Genomic DNA, 7,788 nt, shown 5'->3' with positions numbered 1-7,788 from the left:
GGAGGGAGGGAGGGAGAGACAGAGCACACAAGTCCAAGACCAGGCTTGGGGTTTCCCTGGTGTCCTGTGTACACACAGGAGTTCCCTGGGGCACAGGCCAGTCTCTGGGGTGCCCTTTCTGTGCCCTGCTCTGGGGGTGCCCTCTCTGTGCCCTGCAGAGACCTCATTACCCTGCCCTCAGACGCATACAGCCAAAGCCTCATTTGTTTCCTGTAGGCACTTCATTTTTCATCCCATTTGCTGTGTAGAGACAGTCTCACTGGGTAGCCCAGGCTCTACTACTTAGGACTCATGATCCTCCTGCCTCAGTTTCCCTAATACTGAGATGACAGATGTGCACCATCACACGTGGCCTGGAAACGTGTTCACCAGGGAGTGAACTGGTGTAGCTCCAGTCTAGCTCATGCAACAGCTCCCAACCCCTGTCCCCGGGGGAGCTGCTCTAGCCCAAAGCCAAGAGCTACCAGGATCTCAGCTCACTAAACATAGCTATTGACTTTTTGATCATGGAAGAAAATGGGGAGGTCCAGGACAGGGCGAGACCATATTGTGTAGGCACACACATGTACATACATACATTCACACACGTGTACATGTACACACACGTGTGTACACACACACGTGTACACACACACAGCTGGTTCTGTCATGCTCTGACCCACTGGAAGTGGGACATCTTAGTTGGTGGAGTGGGGGAGGGCTGTGTCAAGGGACCCTGTCAGGTCTGAAGGTCGCCCCACAGGTCACCCGGGCACACAAGCAGAGCTCCCCGGGCCCCATGGCAACACAGCACAGAGACATCAAACAGGGAGGCCCCACGTCACTGCGGTTAAGGAGGCTCCTCCCCACTGGCTGGCGGCTAGCTCCTCTGGCCGTCAGGCAGCCCGCCTCCTGTCGCCGTGGAGACCGACTGTGTTGTGGACTGTCCCGGGCCCACCAAATCCCTGCCCCCTCTCTGGGGCACTGCCGCTCCCCCGCATCCGGGGAGGGCGCCCAGCTCTGTCATTCAGCTGCCGGTATGGGGCTTAGTGTAGGGCAGAGTGGACTGTCATTTGCCGCCTAGAGAGGTCCCCTGGAGATGAACAGTGTTGCCAGAGTCTCTGGAGGGTTGGGTGGCCCCGGGGTGGGTAGTTACCCGGGCGCTCTTGGGATGGGTGACACAGGAGTGGCCCTAAGATGGGTAGTTACCAGGGCGCTGTTAGGGTTGGGTTGCCAAAGCGCTCTTGGGTTGGGTGACACAGGAATGGCCTATGGGATAGGTAGTTACCAGGACGCTGTTGGGGTGGGTGACACTGGAGTGGCTCCAGGTCTAGCCCAGCACCAGGGCTGACCTGAGGCCGGGCAGGGGGAACGAGGAGGTAAGCGGCTTAAGATGTCAAATGTGGTTGTGAGCGGCCGCTAGGTGTTGGAGCGCACAGGGTTAAAGAGCGCCTTTCTCGGGGTCTCCCCTCCTCAACACCCCCTCCCTTCCGGGGGATTTCGGGCCCCAGCCCCTCTGACGTCAGTGGGGTTGCTATGGCAACCGCCCGACTTTCCCAAATAAAATTACTGCGGGCGAGCAAAGTTTCCTGGAGTCGGCTGCGGAGTAAACAATGGCAGGGGCGGGGCTCGGCGCGGGGGTCCCGAGGCCGGAGCTGGGGATCCCTATCACAGGCCTCTGGGAGATGAGTCCGGACAAGGGAACTGAGCGGACGCTCGGACCGCTCCCACGCGTGCACTTCCTGTCGCCGGCTGCGGGAGGAGGTAAAACAAGCGAGCAGGCTACAGCCAGAGCAGGGACAGGGAGGACCAGGCCCGCCTTACCCGCCAAACCCATCACCCACGTACTTAAAGACTAGTGATAACCCGTTTCTCGCTCCCGGGCCTCACCTAACCTGTAAAATGGGAACAGATTCGCTTCCATTGGCTGCTGCCAGGTGCCAGTAGGGACCCCAGGTTTTGGCCAAAGCTAATTAAATGACTTTAGCGCCCTGGTGTGCTTGGTACCCGCCTCCCAAGTTGGGTTTCCAGACCACAAAGCACGTAGTTGCGTTTGATTTCAAAGTACACGGTGCAATTTTTGTTTCGCTGGTCGGGAAGGGCGTGTTTGGAAGACAGGGTCTCTTGAGGTAGCCCAGGCTGGAACTCAGTACAGTACATAGCTTAGATTCCCCTAATCATCTTAGCCTTTCAAGTGGTGGAATTACAGGCCCAGCCACGTTGTTGTAGCACAGCTTTTTTTTTTTTAATTAAGCATGTAAATGAGTTTGGCCCAAGCATTTAATCCCAGCACTTGAGAGGCAGAGGCAAGCTGATCTCTGTAAGTTCAAGACCAGCCTGGTTTACAGAGGGAGTTCCAGGACCTCCAGGGCTCCATCATGGGTCAAAACAGCAATAACATCAAAATATGTAACTATGTCCCATGTAATATACTAAACAAACACAAAAAGCTACACTAAGGGCTGGAGAGATGGCTCAGTGGTTACGAGCACTGACTGCCCTTCCAGAGGTCCTGAGTTCAATTCCTAGCAACCACATGATGGCTCACAACCATCTGTAATACGAACTGATGCCCTCTTCTGGTGTGTCTGAAGACAGCGACAGTGTCTTCACATACATAAAATAATAAATCTTTTTTTAAAAAGCTATACTAGACCAACTCACTCTGTATCCTAAATTCAAATGTAACTGGGAGAGCTATTTGTGTTATTTTAATTTATTTATTTATGTTTTTTCAAAACTGGGTTTCTCCATGTAGCCCCAACAGTGGAACTCATTCTGTAGACCAGGCTGGCCTCGAACTCACATATGTGTGTATATACATGTATACATATGTGTGTGTATATAGTGTGTGTATGAGTGTTGTGTTTCTATGTGTGCAGGGGCAAGTGGAGGCTAGAAGAGCCTCTGATTCTCTAGAGCTGCAGTTAACAGCTGGCTTTGCCATCACAGGTAGGTGCTTGTATCTCTGGCAGGCCAATAACCTGCCACTTCCCGCTCCCCACCTGATCCTTTCTGCCCTTCTCAAGAAAAACTGTGGAATCTAGTTCTCCTCCTCCTCCTCCTCCTCATGCTCCTCCTCCTCTTCTTCTCCTCCCCCACCCTGTCTCTGTCTCTGTCTCTGTCTCTCTCTCTCTCTCTCTCTAGTCCTGGATCTCTCTCTCCCTCCCCTCCCCATTGTTCTCCTACCTGATCCTCAGCCCACCTTCTTTCACACCTCTACCTTGGTGGCTTTTGAGTATTTTGGGCATGTTTTGAGACAGGATCTCACATACCCCAGGCTGGCCTCAGACAGGGGTAATCTTGAACTTCTGACTTTCCTGCCTCCATCTACTGACTGCATCTACAGGCACAGCATACAAAGCTCTGTGCATACCAAACAAGCCCTCTGCCAACTGTGCCACATCCCAGCCCTGCCTCAGCTTCCCAGATTCTGGGATTGTAGGCGAGTATCACCATGTGCTAACTAAACATTACTTTGTTTGTTTGCTTGCTTGTTTTATTTTTATTTATTTATTTATTTTTTGAGACAGGGTTTCTCTGTATAGCCCTGGCTGTCCTGGAACTCACTCTGTAGACCAGGCTGGCCTCAGACTCAGAAATCCACCTGTCTCTGCCTCCCAAGTGCTGGGATTAAAGGCATGCGCTACCACGGCCCAGCTAAACATTACTTTTTATTTGAAGTGGAAGTTGAGACAAGATTTTGCTGTATAGTCTAGGCTTGATGCAACTCACTAGACAGCTAAGGCTGGCTTTCAACTTGAAGCAGTCCTCCTGCCTCTGCCTCCCAGAGTGACGGGATCACAGGCATGCACTATCATCGTATAGCTGAATATTTTTTCTCTTTTCTTCTTCTTCTTCTTCTTCTTCTTCTTCTTCTTCTTCTTCTTCTTCTTCTTCTTCTTCTTCTTCTTCTCCTTCTTCTTCTTCTTCTTCTTCGATTAAAAGTGTGCTCCACCACTGCCCGGCCTCTTCTTTTTTTTTTTTATTGAAGAGTTTGCTCATTATAATCCCAGCACTTGGGAGGCAGAGGCAGATTTCTGAGTTCGAGGCCAGCCTGGTCTACAGAGTGAGTTCCAGGACAGCCAGGGCTACAGAGAGAAACCCTGTCTCAGAAAAACCAAAAAAAAAAAGAGTTTGCTAGTTTGCTTGTTTTTTGAGTATATGTGGTGCTGGAGAGATAGATGGCTCCAAGTTAAGAGCACATCTGCCTCTAATTCCAATTCCTGGAGATTACATACATACAGGCAGGCAGGGAAAACACTCATATATATAAAATAAATAAATCTAATATTTAGAAATTAAGATTATGAGTGTCTAAGCCAGGCAGTGATGGCACACGCCTTTAATCCCAGCACTTCGGACACAGAGGCAGGTAGATTTCTCAGTTCGAGGCCAGCCTGGTCTAAAGAGTGAGTTCCAGGACAGTCAAGGCTATACAGAGAAACCCTGTCTCAAAAAACCAAAAAAGCCAGGTGGTGGTGGCACACGCCTTTAATCCCAGCACTTGGGAGGCAGAGGCAGGCAGATTTCTGAGTTCGAGGCCAGTTCTGAGTGAGTTCCAGGACAGTCAGGGTTACACAGAGAAACCCTGTCTCTAAAAACAAAAACAAAAATAAAAAAATAAAAAAAGATTATGAGTGTCTGTATGTGGGCGGGAGTATGTGCACATGCAGTTTCCTCGAAGGCCAGAAGGGGGCATCGAATCCCTTGGAAGTGGAGCTACAAGGGTTGTGAGCCACCAGTTGTAAGTGCAGGGAATTGTTCTCAGATCCCCTGTAAGAGTAACGAATGCTCCTAACTACTGAGCCATCTCTTCTCAGGCAGTGGTCATGTCCCTACAGAAGGTCAAATGAGTGATGACTATATGGGGTGCTGGGAGCCTGAAGTAAAGGGATTGATGCTGGCTCGCAAAGAGCCCTCTCTCTGTCTCCCCAGGGAAGGTGGCATAGGAAGTGTTTAACTGTCTGTGTCCAGAGCTCAAACCAGTTCCAGGGTGGACTTGGCTTTCATACCCCCACACTAGAAGATTCCAGACATAACAGTTCTCAAATCACCTACCTGGGACTCTGCCCTGCATCTTCAGGAGATGCCAAGGCTTTAAGGCTGTCTCTCATTTCAAACCAGGAAGGTTCAGGCCCATCACAGGTATGTAGTAAACAATTCATTAGCTCATGAGCCAAACAGAATGGCTCAGGTGTGTAATCCCAAACCCAGTGGAGGCAGGAGGATCAGGAATTGGAAGTCATCCTTAGCTACACAATGAGTTCCAGGTTAGCCTGTAATACAAGAAATTCTGTCTAACCAAGCAACCTCCACTCGCCTCTCCTCTTCAAAAACAAAAACAAGAACACTGTACTTGTTAATGACAGATGTCAAACACTTGCCTAGATCCTGGAAGTTTAGCAAAAGTAGAAATTCTCCTGTGGCTGACTTTGGTCTGCAATCCCTACCCAAGCCCGGCTGCTTCTTAGGAGAGCCACTTTGACTCTCGAGGTCCAGTTCCCATCGGCCTTTCCACGGGCATACAGGGGTGAGTCTAGTTTGAGAGCTCCATTGTTCTCACACCGGAACCGGAACACAGACGTCTCCCTTAACCTTCTGCACACATCGGGACTGCAGGCCCGATCTGTACCCCAACGTGGGGAAAATCACAAGGGGAGCAACCCCTGCCTGGCTCCTGTTAGGACTAGAGGCTCGAACTCCGCCGAAGGATGCTGGCGGCGGCGGTTGCCAGGCAACACGATGTTTGTTGGCGCGGGGGCGGGGCGGGCGGTGACTCATTGCGGCGTGACGCGGACGAGCGGGCGCCGGGCGGGTTGGCGGGCAGCCCAAGGCTGGCAGCGACGAGAGAACTGCGGCGGGGGCGCAGCCGGGCAGGCCTGGGCTTTGGGCTGCTGCCTCAGTTTACCTTTTACATGAGTAAAATGGATGCCTCATTTTAGGAGTAAACTGCTCTCCACAGACCGCTTTGAGTCTATTCTGCACAAAGTTCTCAGTTTCCACACTTATTAAAGGAGGCAGGAAGAGGCAACCTCTGGACCGGTTTGAGAATTCCATGTATCAAAAGTGAGTCAAAGGCTAGCACACCCCAAGAGCCCAGCCCGTTGCCACAAGGTAGGGCAGGGTGTAGGTGCCCGCTATGGTTGTACCCAGCAACACAACACAAGGCAGTCAGAACAACGTGGGCACTCCCAGAAGTGAGTATGGGTCATAGACTGGAGTAGTTGCCATGGAAGTGACTGTAAAGAACACTTGTGGAAGCTGGAGCCAGCAGCACCTGCTGCGGGTGGCGTCCGGAGGGACCCTGGGCATGAGTCATTGCCCAGCAATGAGGCTGAGTCACAGGGCGGGGTCCCCCGGCACCTCCCCCCATCAGCCGCTCCTACAAAGGACCTTTGAGAAGAGCTCCTCATCCCCACCCAACCCCAAGGCCCTCTCTGGTCTTAGTTGTGGGACCAAGAAGCTGTGGGCTGCCCCCAGGAGCCTGGCCTGGGCCTGGGTATCTGTCACATATGCGAAAAGTCACCATAGATGGCCTGGCATCCACAAGGAGGGGGCTTCCTGACCCCTGAGTCACTGCCAGGACAGCAGAGGATCATTTTTCTCAGGGCCCACGCACACAACAGGCTAATTGTGTCAGGCTGTCTAATGCCCGCTGGGAACGCGGGTGATGGAGGCATCTCCCTGTTTTTCAGGACCACTCCAGCCTGAGAAGGGCCTTCTCCTTGAGACCTTGGAACCTTTTCAGGCATGACTTGGACAAGTATACCAGGGACACCCAGACGCCTCCACATGGGGACACATACCTTTAGTCCTAGTACTCAGGCAAGTGGCTCTCCCTCCATTCAAAGCCAGCCTGATCTACATATTGAGTGGCAACCCTGCCAGGGATGCAGAATGAGATTCCCAAGTTGCCTGGAGAAAGCATCAGCCTCTCTTCTTCCAGAGGACCTAGGTTCAATTCCTAGCACCCACATGACTGCTCACAACCATCCATAACTCCAGCTCCAGAGACTCAGTCATTTTCTCAGACATGCACACATGCAAAACACCTATACATAATTAATATATACATAAATAAATAGAATTTTAAGAGATTTAATAAAACAAAAGTTTGGTTTTTTTTGGTTTTTTTGTATTTTCGAGACAGGGTTTCTCTGTGTATCCCTGGCTGACCTGGAACTCACTCTGTAGACCAGGCTGGCCTCGAACTCAGAAATCCACCTGCCTCTGCCTCTCAAGTGCTGGGATTAAAGGCGTGTGCCACCACCGTCTGGCAATTAAACATAAAAGTTAATCAAGGTGGGTTTTTTTGTTTGTTTGTTTGTTTTGCTTATGGTTGGGCATAGTAACTCACATTTTTAATCCACTTGGGAGGCAGAGGCAGGTGGATCTCTGTGAGTTCAAGGCCAGCTTGGGCTAATAGAGTTCCAGGACAGCTAGGGCTGGCTACATAGAAGGGTGGGGGCGCATAGAGGCAGAGAGGAATGTTTATTTTATGTGTATTGGAACATTTCTGCATGAGTTGAACTCAGGACCTCTGGAAGGGCAGCTCATGCTCTTAACTGCTGAGTCATGTCTCCAGCCCCAACCAAGGTGTTTTTAAACTGGGTCTGGTGGCTACAAGCTGTTTTAAACAAAAGCTATATGGAAGTAAAATTCATGATGCTCCATGCCTTTAACCCCAGCACTTAGGAGGCAGAGGCAAACTGATCTCTGTAACTTTGAGGCCAGCCTGGTCTACATACCAAGCTCTAGGCCAGTCAGGGTTCCACAGAAAGACTCTGCCTTTAAAAAAAAAAAAAA

Source organism: Mastomys coucha, unplaced genomic scaffold (genome assembly GCF_008632895.1).
Source record: "Mastomys coucha isolate ucsf_1 unplaced genomic scaffold, UCSF_Mcou_1 pScaffold22, whole genome shotgun sequence".
NCBI classification, from domain to species: domain Eukaryota; kingdom Metazoa; phylum Chordata; class Mammalia; order Rodentia; family Muridae; genus Mastomys; species Mastomys coucha.
Note: the sequence above shows the minus strand (reverse complement) of the source record.